The sequence below is a fragment of the Scyliorhinus torazame genome, chromosome 13 (genome assembly GCF_047496885.1).
Source record: "Scyliorhinus torazame isolate Kashiwa2021f chromosome 13, sScyTor2.1, whole genome shotgun sequence".
Taxonomy (NCBI): domain Eukaryota; kingdom Metazoa; phylum Chordata; class Chondrichthyes; order Carcharhiniformes; family Scyliorhinidae; genus Scyliorhinus; species Scyliorhinus torazame.
This window is the reverse complement of record NC_092719.1, coordinates 18,258,369-18,274,762: the sequence shown is the minus strand read 5'-3', so window position 1 is coordinate 18,274,762 and position 16,394 is coordinate 18,258,369. Positions and strand designations below refer to the sequence as shown.

General features: G+C 45.4%; 1 protein-coding gene across 1 annotated transcript in view; it reads right to left on the bottom strand.

The window, feature by feature from the left end:
* exoc4 (exocyst complex component 4) overlaps positions 1-16,394 on the bottom strand; it is a 707,051-nt gene that overhangs the window by 545,505 nt on the left and 145,152 nt on the right. The gene's annotated exons all lie outside the window — the stretch shown is intronic.

Here is a 16,394-nt window from a genome sequence, read left to right as displayed (position 1 = left end):
TCCAGGACCTCACTGCATGAGTTCCTCAGGGTAGTTGCGTGGGCCCAGCCATCTTTAGATGCTTTATCAATAACCTTCCTTCCATCATGATCAGAAGTGGAGATGTTCACAAATGACTGCACAATGTTCAGCAATAAATGCACAGCCAGCGACAATGAAGTCCATATAATGGGGGGGGGGGGGGGGGGGGGGGGGGGGGGGGGGGGGGGTGTAAAATAATCGATGGCTGAATCCCCTACAATCAAAAACCTGGGGTTCATATAACCAGAATCTGAACTGGACTAGCCATATCTTTGTTTCCTGTTAATTTTCTAGATGATGTGTCAATACATAACTGTTCTTGGTAATGTTCAGCACTGATCTGTAATTCACCTTTTACCAGGTGTACACTGACACCCTTAGAGAGTGAAAAAGGGATGAGGCAACATAAAATTGGAAGCCCTCAAGAGATTGGAGCGATGTTCACGATTTAGCTCATTAACGTGCAAGCAAGCACTGATTGTTATTGAAGGACTGATTTGAGCCTTGATTTTACCTGAAGATGTCTCATAAAAATGCTTGTAACAGGAAATACACCATGGAATGTTCAAACATGCATCAATGCCCCACCTCAACCAAATTCAAATATGCCTCTTGCACAGTTGCCACTGATCCCTTCAGACAGTGTTTCTGTTTTGCTTAAACCTTCGCCTTTCCCAGCTGAGTGGGCTCAAAATCAACACATTGGCAGAAATCTTTTTTTTATTCAAAAAGTAAAATACATTTCCTATTCTCAGCTTGATGGCACAGTGTCACAGCAACTGTGGTCATATTTTTGGCTTATGAGGGCGAGCAATCCTGCAGCTTATGCTGCACCACATATGTTACAATATCATTTTCATAACTGTCATAAGAATGTCGCTTTAAGAAATGTTTGGCTGCTCATGTTACTGCAGTGATGTCAGAGTGTGGGTGGAGCTGAGCTCTGGTTCTGCTTTTTAGTTTCACTTTGAGAAAAGCTTGGGTGTGTCTGTCTTTTTGGTTTCATTTTTCAGTGTGTTGCAGCTGAAGTCAGAAAAAGCAGCTGTATTGTTGAGCTCTCTGCCATGAAGGACTATCTCTTGATCATTTGGTGAATTCAGAATTATACATGTTTTCAGTATTGAATGTAAACCCTGATGTGCTTCTGTTTGAAGGTTTGTAAAGTCTTCTGGGTGTTAAGAGGACAGCATACAGATTACTTAGTGTTGTATCCTTTGGGGGGTTGTATTTGAATTAATGGTTGCTAAGATATTCACTGTTTGTTTTAAAAAGGTTAACTTGAGTTCATAGAATAAACATTGTTTTGCTTTAAAAAATACTTTTCCCTTTCTGAAGTACCACACTTTGTAGAGTGGGCCGTGTGCTCCCCCATACCACAATCTATTAAAAGTTGTGGGTAAGGTGAACTCCATGACACACTTTGGAGTTCTCTAAACCCTGGCCCATAACACAATCAATCTGCAAAGAGCCTGCAAAGAGTCTGCCATCATCATCAGCAGCACCAAAGTTACTGTCTTTCCATACCCAGTCTGAATCCAAACAAAACTAAAGTAATGAAGATCACAGGAATAGAAATTGTGTTCATTACCAATGCAGCATATGACATGGCACTTAAGCGTGCTATCTAATTGTAGATATCAACAGGATGGTCCTTAAAGAATCAAACATCCTTTAGTAAATTTGATCATTTCTGTGACAAGTTTCTATACTGCAAGAACCCACTAGACACTTAGTTTCAAATGCAGAATCTGGTGAGTGCCTTTCAAATGACCACAATAACCTGTTTTGCAGGCTAACACTGCACCAGTTACACATTATTAGGAAATTAACAGAAATATTCTGCTCCATTCTGAAATGATTGTCACAGCTGACTGTACCCAAGCTGTCAGCCTTTGTAGTTGAACAGAGTGAACCTTTGTGAGCAATTCCAACATGAAGGGTATCATACGTGAAACAATGTTGATATACACTGCCCCACTATTTGCCAAAAGTGATCGACCAATACATACATAGCAGGCTCTTCATGGTCTTGCTCAGCTGCATAGCTCAGTACCAAACTAGGCAGTGTGATTGCACAACTGAATTTCAAAGCATTGGTTCAATAATACAGGCTCCAAAGCGATCCAATTCTTTGATCAATTGTTAGAGGGTGCATCTCGGACAAGGCCCAAACTAAAATTGTAAATCAGCTTCCATTTTCTTTAAGCAATTGCTGTACTTGAGTTCCTTAGTATTGCTTTGTAGTCAATATACTTTATAGTTAGTGACAACTTGCTGCTATCTTGTAAAATCTGTGACCTTACATTTAATTAAACGGCAGTGGCTCCTGATAAAGCAATTAAACACATGTGGCTGTAACAGAAAATATTGAACTTCTGTGCAAGTAATCAAATTTCCATGTAAAATGCTATTTGATTATTAAGTACAGGCTTGGAAATTTCAGTGGTCAAATGGAACCCATCTGTTTAGTAAAAAACTAAAAACACAAGGGTCAAAACAGGGCATGGAGTGATGACAAGATTGAGCACCCCTATGAGGAGCTCATCAAATGTGGCCAGAAAGTGTAATTACAAGGCCTGCTTTGAAACAAACCTATTATTTATACCAATTGAAATAAAAATAGCAAATTAAAGCAAGGGATTGAATGCAGGTAGTGATTCAAACAGGCCTCAAAATCCAACTGGTACAACAAATACATCCCTCATTTTTGTTGTTTTTCAAAAATCAAGATGGGAGTGCTTTTACACAATGCAAGTGAGCACGACTGCAGATTTAATTTGCTCATTCAATCAGCTACCCTCTGCAGTACGGAAAAGTCCAGATTTTATTTTGCGCTCTGCTCTGGTGTCATGTAACGAGCAAGGCAAACTCAAATAATGGTTTTCCCAGATCTTTCCGTTACAATGAACCCTTCCCCAAGTTGCAAATAAAACTCCACTAAAAAATTCTAAACTGAACTGAATGAGATAAAAATCAGTTTATCCACCAACGGGCCTTCGCTGGTTCAGGGTGGGTGGCTCAGGGTATTTTTGTTGTTCAGGGTGCTTGAACGGGGACATATGTACATTAGTTTAATAACAAAGCTGTCATATTTATGGTGCAACATAATAAAGCAATGCCCGTGGCTCAAAGCCGAGGGGTGTGGTCCCTTGAATGACTTCCAAATCTCATTACAGCTCAAGGTTTCAATGGCTTCAGTAATCTTGTCCAAGAATTCAACAATTTGTGCATCAATACTTAATTAATTTTACTTTAGTAGTTTTGACCTGTCAGGATGGAGATGATTTGAATCTTGGCACCAGAAGGAAAAATAATATTACCATCGAAAAATATAGCAGTGATTATACTTCAAAAATAACATAATTGGTTGGAAAGCACTGTGGGATGCCCTGAAAATCACTATCAAGGCAAAGTCTTTATTTTTTTTTAAAATACCTCCCTCAAATTGTGCAAGTTAAATAAACAATTAACACACAAATATGTAAGATATGTTAATGCGAATGAAGAAGATGCTGCCCTGGAATATAAAACTGCTCACGTCTGGTCAGGTTCAAATTCATAATTTTTTCCCGAAAGCTCCCACAAAACACTGAAGAGACACATCCTCATAAATGTTCAATTTCAAAAAACTTCAGTTTGCTGGAGGTCCTCCTGTTTGGAATCGGACATACTTGAGGTAATTATGGTGATGGATAGCATGATGTTTCCATGTTCTAATCTAAGGTATTTGTAAAATGAAGTTTTAGCTGTCAAAGTTCCAGACTGCTCATTGTACTTCAAGTTCTTGAACATTTCATTTTGTTCCAACTAATGGTCAATTTGCAGTTTACTACTTATAAAGTCATGGTAAATTGTGCATAAAGTTACCAGAGGTCGACAATAACCTACAATAACCTTTACTAGTGTCACAAGTAGGCTTACATTAACACTGCAATGAAGTTACTGTGAAAATCCCCTTGTCACCACACTTTGGGTACACAGAGGGAGAATTCAAAATGTCCAATTAACCTAATAAGCACGTCTTTCGGGAACTGTGGGAGGAAACCGGAGCACCTGGAAGAAACTCACGCAGACACAGGGAGAACGTGCAGACTTCGCAGACAGTGACCCAAGCCGGCATCGAACCCGTGTCACTGGTGCTGTGAAGCAATAGTGCTAACCACTGTGTTACCGTGCCGCCACAGGGTGAGACAGCGAGAGAGAGAGAGAGAGAGAGCGCAAGAGAGAGAGAGAGCGCAAGAGAGAGAGAGACAGAGAGATTGACAGCAAGAGACAGTGAGAGAGACAGCTCGAGAGACAGAGACAGAGTGAGAGACAGAGCGAGAGAGACAGAGCGAGAGAGCGTGAAAGAGACAGACAGACAGAGGCAGACACACACAGAAAGAAAGAAAGAGACAGAGAGAAAGAGAGGTCATTCCTGGAAAGACTTTCACAGATTTTCAGGTTAAATACACATGTTCGTCAGAAAATAATTCAATTAATCCCAAACTAACAGTTCGAGGTTTTATCAGGATAATTGCTCAAGTCCTCACCTCAGACATATGCTTCGGAAAGCATTTCCCTCTCTGAATATGCTCACTTAACCCTTAGTTATTGAAAGTGCATACTTGCAAGCAAATGAAAACTTTCTACAAGGCATACAAAAGCAGGCAAAAACAGATTATATTTCAAAACCTATTACATTTCTATCCTTCCCCAGTTCTGACAAAGGGTCATCGTTAACCCAAAATTCTAACCCTCTCTCTACACAGATGCTGCCTGATTTGCTGGGTATTTCCAGAATTTTCTCTTTTTATCAAAGTCACACACGATTTGGACAACTTGAGAAGACGGCATGACGTTTTAAATTTATTCTTTCATGGAATTTGGGGGTGACTGGTTAGGCCAGCATTTATACCACACCATGATTGGCCTCAAGGTGGTGATGTTGAGCTACCTTCTTGAACCTCTGTGGTCCATCAGGTGCAGGTGCACCCACCGTGCAGTACAGAAAGAAGCTCCAGGATTTTGATTGAGCAACACTGAAGGAATGACGATAAGAGTTCAAATCAGGATGGCGTGTGGTGCTCCTATGCACATGCTGCCCTTGTCTTTCTAGGTGGGGGATGTTGCGTGTTTGGAAAGTGCTGTCAAAGGAGGCTCGTTGCGCTGCATCTTGCAGATGGCACACATTGCTGCCACCGTTTATGGTGGTAGAAGGGGTGCTGATCAAGCACGATGCTTTGTTTTGGATGGTATAGATCAGTTTCGTCCACCGTGCGGCCAGAGAACTGAATGCGGCTCTCGAAACCCCACTAAGAGACCCACAGGGCCAATTTTAATAACGCCAGTCAAACCGCTAAGTTGGTATGGAAGAATCTGTATCGGCCTGTTCCTCCAATCACAGGCCATTTCTTTCCCATGTTTGCTGCTCAAAGGCTCAATCATGGCCCAGCGAGCCGAGGCTGGAGGTTAGAGGAGTGTAGCTCGGGGAGCAACGGATTGGGGCTGAGGAGCTGAGGGCCAGGGAGCTGGGAAGCTAAGCAGCAGGGCCAGGTAGTCGTTCGCTGGAGAGCGAAAGAGCAGGGGCCAGAGGGGCAGGAGCAAGGCACAGTGAGTGGAGGAGCCAGGGCACTGACCACTGTAGCAGGGGTTCCGGGAAGCAGAGGCGCCCAGGAGTCAGGAGTGGTGTCCAAACACTCGGGAGGAGAGTACGAAACAACAGGAACATGGCTCACTGCTGACTGAATTAGTGAGTGACAGGAGATCGAGCAACGGGGAGGGAGAGAGAGAGGGAGGGTGGTTAAGAGAATATAGGGGACCATGTGCGGGTGAGAGCGCAGTGACAGAATGTATCCATACGTCTGATTCGTGATGCAGGGTTCTTGTTTACCCTCATGTGCACCATCATGCAATAAAAGTAAAGTCACTATAATCCCGGATGACCATAGGCTGCTTTCCCCTTTGAGTAGAGAGTGACTGGTGATGATTTAACCTGAGGATCACCACACCTCAGGCGAGTGGCAAGGTTGAGAAGGTTCATGAATAATCTTAGCCGGTACAGGAATTGAACCCATGTTCTTGGCCTTGCTCTGCATCATGAACCAGCTGTCCAGCCAACTGAGCTGTACCGGCTCCCACCATCATGTACTCTCACCCTCTCTCACTGTGATTGAGTGAGTTGAGCACCCTCAGTCAGGGAGAGAGCCAGAAACACACACACTCACCCCATTACCCAACCTGATTTGTCCAGTTTCTTTACTCAACATCTTGTTTTCATACCTTAGTTTTTGTTTTCAAATTAATATTTAATTCAGTGAGAAATTTAACTTTTCTGAAATTTGCTCATATGAGAAATATTTTGCAATGTGGCTCTCTGTCGTGGAAATCATAATAAAGTCAAATTCCTCGAGGTTCAATTTAAGGAAATTTATTTACACAAATATATTTGCGGAGAGAGAGTGTTCCAGCTGCAAAGCCAGCGCACTGCACTCTGAGATTCGATTGAAGAATGCATATTTTTATAGTCTGAAATAACAGCTTGAAGTAAACAGGCATGTTTATATTAAATAGATGTTGGAAAGTACATAAGCTGAAATACGTAGGATGTATATTCTTGCCCTTGGCCAAAAACAACTCGAGTACACATTGTTATCTTTCAGAGGACAATGCGTTATCATAATAAGGCCGAGACCAGAATATTAAGCAGCATTTTGTTTATGTACCTGACCTACTTATTTCCGTTCAAAAGCAGTGTTGAACTATAGTCAAGCATTTCCCAGCATGCTTCTAAGTTGGCAACTCATTAATTTCCCTTCCACAATTCCCTCCTTGTTGATCTTTTGATCAACACCTTTTAATAAATTATCGTGTTCTCCGTAGAGAAGGGTGGTTGATAATGTAAGGGGAACGGACGTATGACAGTTCCCTGCGTGTTATGAGCCTGGTAGCAAGGAGGCAAGGCGGCTCGGGCTGTTCCCGTGTTAGTACAATAAAAATATCTTGCGCAACATTAAAACAATAACCATACGACAATCAAGATTGCAATGGCGATTATAATCCAGAACACAATCCTCTGTCCTACCATCCAAAGCTAAAGTCCCATCCCTAATTTTCATGTAATCTTGTTACCTCTCTACGAGTGCGATCCTACCAATACCGTCACAGACAGATGTATCTGCGACAGATAGACAGATGAGGCTGAGTTCAAGTAGGTTTTTCCCTCTTGGTGGTTTCTTCACCACCTGCCACAAACCCAATATAGCAACTATGTCCTTTAGGATTCAGCCAGATTGAGCAGTGGAGGTGCCACTGAGCCACTTATGATGACGGACATTGAAGGCCCCACCCACAGTGCATCCTGTTCCCTTATTTCTTGCATTAGGTATCCAAACATAGAAGAAAATTAGTTCATCAGCTGAGCAGGAACACAGAACATACAGTGCAGAAGGAGACCGTTCAGCCTATCGAGTCTGCACCGACCCACTTAAGCCCTCACTTCCACCCTATCCCCTTAACCCAATAACCCCTTCTAACCTTTTTTGGTCACGAAGGGTAATTTAGCATGGCCAATCCACTAACCTGCATGTCTTTGGACTGTGGGAGAAACCGGAGCACCCGGAGGAAACCCACGCAGGCAGGGGGAGAAAGTACAGACTCCACACAGACTGTGACCCAGCGGGGAATCGAACCTGGGACCCTGATGCTATGAAGCCACAGTGCTAACCACTATGCTACCGTATTGCCCTGCTGATTCCTGTGCCACCTTTGACCTGATGCCATAAGACTTCATCGAGTCTGTCGTAAATGTTGAGAGATTCCGGCGCAATTCCCTCCCCACCATATACCACTGTGCCACCACCTCTGGTATGTCTGTCCTGCCTGTGGGACAGGACATTCCCAGGAATAGTCATCGTGGTCTATGGGACATCGTCTGTAAGGTATGATTCCATGGACATGGCATTGTCAGGCTGTTGTTTGACTAGTCTGTGAGACAGCTCACCAAGCTTTGGCACAAGCCCCAGATGCTAGTCAGGAGGACTTTGCAGGGATGAACGGGATGGGCGTGCAGCTATTATTTCCAGTGTATAGGTCGTGCCAGGTGACAAGATAAACGTCAGCTTGATATCCAGGATCTCCAATCAGCACTTATCCTGATCAACTGGTTTAATTGCACAAACTTTCGGACATTGCTCTCCATTCCACCTTGAGCTGTATAGCTTATTTACAAGGGAATTGTGTTAGCATGCCACTCAATTAAAACTACATTATTTAGTTTTGCTGCATTTTGGGCACAGGTTGGATGGGTCCTTTAAAGCCCACTGGAACTGCTTTAGTTTCCTTGGTTTTGCACAGATGGAGTGACTTACACAGATGAAATATTACAGAGGATACCCAGTACCAAAAGTTAGTGCTGAACAGAGAACAACTACTGCGATAAAGAAATAGGTCAATGGTGGAAATGAAACAATTCACCGTCTCTGATCCCAGTAAATTGTCGGGGCAAATGGAAGCCAATCCCCCTCGTTTTCCTTCACAACATTTTGTACTTTTTGCAAATTGGAGATAGGAACACACTGTAGATGAAAAGCATCTTTCTCCTCTACACTTCCTCCTGCAATTTGAATAAGACCAAGAAGAAAGCAGTGATGAATGTCAAGTCTCCAGGCACATGAACTACAAATTATAGAATGCTTGAGACACCTGATTTAAGATGAAAAAGATTAGTTGCTACACTTTGTTATGTGAAGGTTTGATCAAAGCCATCTGACAGCAGGCTTGAGTTTTGAAAGAAGCTTAAGAAATTTTGGCAAAAATTATGTGCTTCATTGAAATCATAAGCCTTTCCTGGCCTATCAAAATTACGTGCTGAAAAAGAATATTTTGTAAATTAAGTTAATGCAAATGCTAATAATACCCATCACACAAACAACTTTATTTAACTGGGGGGAAAAATTCAAACATCAAATGCTTTATGTTGTTTGCTGGAAGTCTTTATCGAATATTTATATTATTTTTCCAAACTCAAGAGCTCAGCACCATTCAAACAGATATTTTGGGCGACTAAGTATCCCAAAACAATGAGGTATTTTTTGTGTGTCATCAGAACATCAGGTAATTATACTCATTATTATAATTTTCTTGAAGAGTCAATCATTCCAGAAAAGTGAGCATCAAATCTCAGCTGCAACTCCAGTGTAGTACTGAGGGAGCACTGTACTCTTGAATGTCTTCTGTTGGACAAGATCTTAAACCAGGTTTATTGAACATGTGGCCAGAGAGCCGAATGTGGCCCTCTATGTGGCCCCCGGAGCCAGTTATCAAAATGCCAGTCAAACAGATAGGTTTGAATGGAAGAATCTGCATGGAGCTGCTCTTCCAAATATCACCCATTTCATTGCCATGCTTCTTGCTCAAACGCACACCAATAAGCCTTTCAGCAGCAAATGTGGGACAGAAACAGTGCAATTGAAGAAGCAGCGAACACCGCAACGATGAGCTTGGGGCTTGGAGAGTCGATAGCTGCGGAACAAAGGAGTCGGGCCCAGCGCCCTGAAGCCTGGGCGGCCGAGAAGCAGGACCCGGGGATCCAAAGGTGGGACCAGACAGCACCAAGGAGTGAGGCTGGGGAGCAGAGGGCTGGGCAGTCAAGAGGCGGGCCGGGCAGTCAAGAGCCGAGCCGGGAAGCCAATGATCAAAGAGCAAAGGAATGTGACTGGGAGCCGAAGGCCTGGAGCAAGTCCCAGGGAGCAGATGAGCCGAGACATGGGCCAAGGGAGCAGGGTGTCAGGAGGTGACTGGGGATCTGGAGCAGGACCCAGGCCCGCCGAAGCAGAACACTCGACAGGGGTAATAGGACTCACTGGCGTCTGAATGAAAGAGACAAGAGATTGCATGAGGGGCAGAAAAGTGAGAGAGAGAGAGCGGGAGAGGAGAGAGAAGAGAGAAGGAGAGGGAGGGAGAGAGGAGAGTGAGGGAGAGGGCGAGAGAGAGAGAGAGAGAGAGAGCAGGAGAGAGAGGGAGAGGGCAGGAGAGAGAGGGAGAAAGTAGGAGGGAGAGGGAGAGAGCAGGAGAGAGCGAGAGAGAACGAGAGAGAGCGAGAGAGAACGAGAGAGAGCGGGAGAGAGCGGGAGAGAATGAGAGAGAGCGAGAGAGAACGAGAGAGAGCGAGAGAGAACGAGAGAGAGCGGGAGAGAGCGGGAGAGAGCGGGAGAGAGCGGGAGAGAGAGGGAGAGAGAGGGAGAGAGAGGGCGAGAGAGGGCGAGAGCGGGTGAGAGCGAGAGCGGGAGAGAGCGAGAGCGGGAGAGAGCGAGAGCGGGAGAGAGCGAGAGCGGGAGAGAGCGAGAGCGGGAGAGAGCGAGAGCGGGAGAGAGCGAGAGCGGGAGAGAGCGAGAGCGGGAGAGAGCGAGAGCGGGAGAGAGCGAGAGCGGGAGAGAGCGAGAGCGGGAGAGAGCGAGAGCGGGAGAGAGCGAGAGCGGGAGAGAGCGAGAGCGGGAGAGAGCGAGAGCGGGAGAGAGCGAGAGCGGGAGAGAGCGAGAGCGGGAGAGAGCGAGAGCGAGAGAGAGCGAGAGCGAGAGAGAGCGAGAGCGAGCGGGCGAGAGCGAGAGAGAGCCAGAGCGAGAGAGCGCGAGAGTCAGAGCGAGAGAGCGCGTGCGGGAGAGAGAGCGAGAGAGAGAGCGATAGTGGGAGCGAGAGAGCGATAGTGGGAGCGAGAGAGAGAGCGATAGTGGGAGCGAGAGGGAGAGCGATAGTGGGAGCGAGAGGGAGAGCGATAGTGGGAGCGCGAGAGTGAGCGATAGTGGGAGCGCGAGAGTGAGCGATAGTGGGAGCGCGAGAGAGAGCGGGAGGGGGAGAGAGCGGGAGGGGGAGAGAGCGGGAGGGGGAGAGAGCGGGAGGGGGAGAGAGCGGGAGGGGGAGAGAGCGGGAGGGGGAGAGAGCGGGAGGGGGAGAGAGCGGGAGGGGGAGAGAGCGGGAGGGGGAGAGAGCGGGAGGGGGAGAGAGCGGGAGGGGGAGAGAGCGGGAGGGGGAGAGAGCGGGAGGGGGAGAGAGCGGGAGGGGGAGAGAGCGGGAGGGGGAGAGAGCGGGAGGGGGAGAGAGCGGGAGGGGGAGAGAGCGGGAGGGGGAGAGAGCGGGAGGGGGAGAGAGCGGGAGGGGGAGAGAGCGGGAGGGGGAGAGAGCGGGAGGGGGAGAGAGCGGGAGGGGGAGAGAGCGGGAGGGGGAGAGAGCGGGAGGGGGAGAGAGCGGGAGGGGGAGAGAGCGGGAGGGGGAGAGAGCGGGAGGGGGAGAGAGCGGGAGGGGGAGAGAGCGGGAGGGGGAGAGAGCGGGAGGGGGAGAGAGCGGGAGGGGGAGAGAGCGGGAGGGGGAGAGAGCGGGAGGGGGAGAGAGCGGGAGGGGGAGAGAGCGGGAGGGGGAGAGAGCGGGAGGGGGAGAGAGCGGGAGGGGGAGAGAGCGGGAGGGGGAGAGCGGGAGGGGGAGAGCGGGAGGGAGAGAGAGAGCGGGAGGAAGAGAGAGAGCGGGAGGAAGAGAGAGAGCGGGAGGGAGAGAGAGAGCGGGAGGGAGAGAGAGAGCGGGAGGGAGAGAGAGAGCGGGAGGGAGAGAGAGAGCGGGAGGGAGAGAGAGAGAGCGGGAGGGAGAGAGAGAGCGGGAGGGAGAGAGAGAGCGGGAGGGAGAGAGAGAGCGGGAGGGAGAGAGAGAGCGGGAGGGAGAGAGCGGGAGGGAGAGAGCGGGAGAAAAGGAGCGGGAGAAAAGGAGCGGGAGAAAAGGAGCGGGAGAAAAGGAGCGGGAGAAAAGGGTCTGCTTGGGTTTCCTCCGGGTGCTCCGGTTTCCTCCCACAAGTCCCACAGCACGTGCTGTTAGGTAATTTGGACATTCTGAATTCTCCCTCAGTTTACCCGAACATGCGCCGGAATGTGGCGACGAGGGGATTTTCACAGCAACTTCATTGCAGTGTTAATGTAGCCTACTTGTGACAATAAAGATTATTGTTATAAAAGGACAGTAACAGCGTTCATACTAAATTGGCTGAAACAGAGAGTGACAGTCAAGGGATATTTTGGGGGCTATAGGAAGGTTAGTAGTGGAGTTCCCTGGGAGTTAGTTTGGGACCGTTGTTTTTACTGATATTGTATTAGTTATCTACTTGGTGTGCAGGGAGCAAGTTCAAAGTTTCTGGACGATACACAACTTGGAAGCATTGTAAACTGTGAGGAGAACACTGCAGAACTGCAATAGGACACAGGAAAGTTAGGGAGTGGGCAGGTAGATGGCAGTTGAAGTTCAATGTGCAAATGCAGATGGTAGGAAGATGATGGACGGACAATATAAAATAAGGGGTACAATTCTTAAGGGGATGCAGGATCAGAGCAAGTGGGTTCATTGATCATTTTAGTTGGCAAGACAGGTGGAGAGCAGTTAATAAAGCAATCAGTATCCCAGGGGATACTATTAATAGGGGCATGGACTATAAAACCAAGGAGGTTATGTTGAACTTATACGAGACACTAGTTAGATCTCAGTTGGAATATTGTGTACAGTTCTGGGGCCACACTATAGGAAGGATGTAAATGGTGTTGGAGAGAATGCAGAAGAGGTTTAGAAGAATGATTCCAGGGATGAGAAATTTCAGTTGTGAGGACAGATTGGAGAATTTTGTACCATTCTCCTCAGAGGGAAGAAGGCTAAGAGGAGATCTAAAAGAGATGTCCAAAATCATGAGGAGGCTGGACAGAGTGGAGAGGGAGAAACTGTTCCTGCTTTTAAAAGGATCAAGAATGAGAGGGTGCATTTTTTTAAGTGATTTGCAAAAGGAAAAACTTTTTCACACGAGGGGTGGTTCAGGTCTGAAATTCACTGCCCGGAAATGTGGAGCAGGCAGGTTGAACCGAGGCAATCAAGAGAGCATCAGATAATTATTTGAATAGAAACAATGCACAAGGTTTCACGGAAACGGCAGAATAGCACTAAGTCATGATGTTCATTTGGAGATAAGGTGCAGACCACAGAACTTCTGTGATTCAGTGCTTTGAGGTGTCCGCTGCAGGTTGCCCAAATCTATGAAGCATATAGGAGTGCAGGGATCATTGCTGCCCAATAAACCAAAAGTATTCTTGGCCATAAAGCCCTTTGGGATGTTCAGTGATAATGAAAGGCGCTATATAAATGCAACATTTTTTTTTTCTTTCACTGCAATTACAACATAAACACTACAACAATGGGACATATTATACATAAATCAAATGGAGTGCCAATTTCAATTCACAAAATTTAAATCTGCCTGCAGCACGGTGGCGCAGTGGTTAGCATAGCTGCCTCATGGTGCCAAGGATCCGGGTTTGATCCCGGCCCCGGGTCACTGTCCGTGTGGAGTTCGCATATTCTCCCAGTGTCTGCCCGGGTCTCACCTCCACAACCAAAAAGATGTGCCGGGTAGGTGGATTGGCCACACTAAATTGACCCTTAATTGGAAAAAAGGAATTGGGTACTCTTAAATTTATAAAAAAAAGAATAAGTATGAAATGCAAATCTGATCAGCCAGAGGGGAATCAAATCAGAATTAGCGGTTGCCTCTCACAGAACAAAAATCAAATTTGGGGGCAATTATCCTGAACTGCTGATGCCAACATCAAACATTTACACTGACATAAAAGAGCGTGTCCCAAAACACTTTATAATGGGAAGATGTTAATATACAAGAAAAACATCAAGGAGGGCAAGCAAAAATCTAAAGGCAGTGTTGAAAAGGGAGGTTTCTGGCAGCTTTTCTAAACAAGAAAAGAGGCAGAAAGTAAAATTTGTGTTTAAAGTGTTAACTGGAGTGAGAACAGGAGAGGGATACAGGTTAGGAAACAAGGGCTTTGAATTATACATGTTTGAGCACAGCAATCTAACAATCAGGAATCCACAGATCACAATTTGGAGAGGCAAAAGTAAAGAAAATTTGGTGTTTCTTTCGTATGTTACCAAAAGCATTAGAGTCCTTGACATATGAAAAAAAAAATCATTTTACTGGAGTTCATTTTTCTATGGGCTGGAAGGTGGCTTTCAAATTGACAGTTCACTTTATCTGAAACTGTGACTGGGCACCAATCATTAAGCATGCTTTTATGTCATGAACATGCAGGATTATTCTCCTGGTATAATTTGCTCAGTATGTAACAGTCAATCTGTTTAACTACGTGGGAAAATGTGCTTAGATTTTCTCATCCCCCTGATTGTCAGAAGAGACCTGGTGATTTATTTCATTATTGAGCTAAAATAAGTTTTTATCTGCTTGTGATTAGAAACCACCAAATTAAATAGTTAGGTGTTGTGTCAACACAGGAAATGAGTGGTTAAAATAATGACTTTTATTTCTTTTAAAAAACAGCCTCTAACATTCTGCAAACTAACTTTTTAAGGTCAAGCTTGTCACAACTTCCGAAGCGAAAAAATGATGGATTATTGATGAGATACTGAAAAGCAAAATAACAATGACATTTAGTGCAAGGGAAACCAATTAAAGTGCATGTTTATTGAAATTCTGCATGGTCCTTTGCAAGGATTGGAAAATTCCCCAAGGTGCTTGCTAATTTTAAAAAAATGTTTCGAATGTCAACTTCTTAAAGCAGTTATACTTCCTCTTCATTTGAAAACAACCATCATCATTATACTGCACATCTAGTTTGAAGACCTATTTTTCATTTTATTTTTTTGGCAAGTTAGACAAGGGTATGGCAACAGAGAGACCTGGGGGTACATGTGAACTAATTGTTCATGGTGGCTGGGCAAATTGAGAAAATGGAATATGGAATATGTGATCCTGAGCATGAAAAGAATGAGGCATCGAGTACAAAAGCAAGGAAGTTATGGTGTACCTTTATAAAAACATTGGTTATAGAGTGCACAGTGGTTAGCACTGCTGCCACGCGGCGCTGAGGACCGGGTTCGATCCCGGCCCTGGGTCACGGTACGTGGGGAGTTTGCACATTCGTTTGCACGTGTCTGTGTGGGTCTCACCCCCACAATCCAAATAGGTGCAGGGTTGGTGGGATTGGCCAGGCTAAATTACCCCTTAATTGGAAAAAAATGTTGGGCACTTTGAAAACACTGGTTAGGCCTGAACTGGAGGTCCCATTCTGGGCACCACACTTTAGAAAGGATGTGATAACTTCAGAAGGGGTGCAGAAAAGATTAATGATAATAGTTCCAAAGATGACTTCAGGTTTGAAGAAGCTATGGCTGTCCTCCTTTGAGAAGGTTGAAAGGAGATTCAAAATTAGGAGGAGGCTCGACAAAGTAGGGAGAAATTATTTCCAATTGCAGAAGGATGGACAACCAGAGGACAGAGAGTTAAAGGGATTTATGGTCGGCACAGTAGCACAATGGACGGCACGGTAGCACAGTGGTTAGCACTGTTACTTCACAGCGCCAGGGACCCGGGTTCGATCCCGGTTTGGGTCACTGTCCGTGCGGAGTCTGCACATTCTCCCTCTGTCTGCGTAGGTTTCCTCCGGGTGCTCCGGTTTCCTCTCAAGTCCTGAAAGACATGCTTGTAAGGTGAATTGGACATTCTGAATTCTCCCTCTGTGTACCCGAACAGGTGCCGGAATGTGGCAACTAGGGAATTTTCACAGTAATGTCATTGCAGTGTTAATGTAAGCCTACTTATGACAATAATAAAGATTATTATTAAAATAAAGAACGATCTCCCCATGTTTGCGTAGGTTTCACCCCCACAACCCAAAGATGTGCAGGCGAGGTGGATTGCCATGCTAAATTGCCCCTTAATTGGAAAAAATGAATTGGGTACTCTTCAATTTATATTTAAAAAATAATAAAGAACGAGAGGCGAGAGAGGAACAGCATCTTTATGCAGCAAGTAGGATCTGGAATTCACTACCTGAATTTGTGATGGAGACAACCAGAAGAGAATTCAACAAGCAACTGAACATACTGTTGGCACTGAGTGCTGAATTTGGTGCATTTGAGTGCTATAGTGAGAGTTTGGTGACTGAGGGAGTATAAGGCTTCATTTTTATCAAAAGTCTAGTCTTTCTTTTATTTAGTTAATTAACTTAAAAGTTGCTGTTTAGTTTAGAAGAAGGTGAATTTTCAATCAGCTTTAAACAAAGCTTCTACTTGTGGGCACTTGCAGCTGGAGCTTGTTAATTAGTTAATTGTATGTTATAACCTGCCTACTTACGATTGACTGGGGACTAATGACTAACCCACAATCCTATGGGAGTATGAACTTCCCCAATGAGGGGGGCGGAGAAACTCCTCGTATAAATAAGCTGGCCAGTTCAGGAACCAGCAGCAAGGAGAAGGTAGCAAGGGAAGTTACTGCTACTGTTATGCATATGTTGTTATAGTAAATAAACGTTATTATTTTGTATCCTTAAAACTCGTGCTGGATT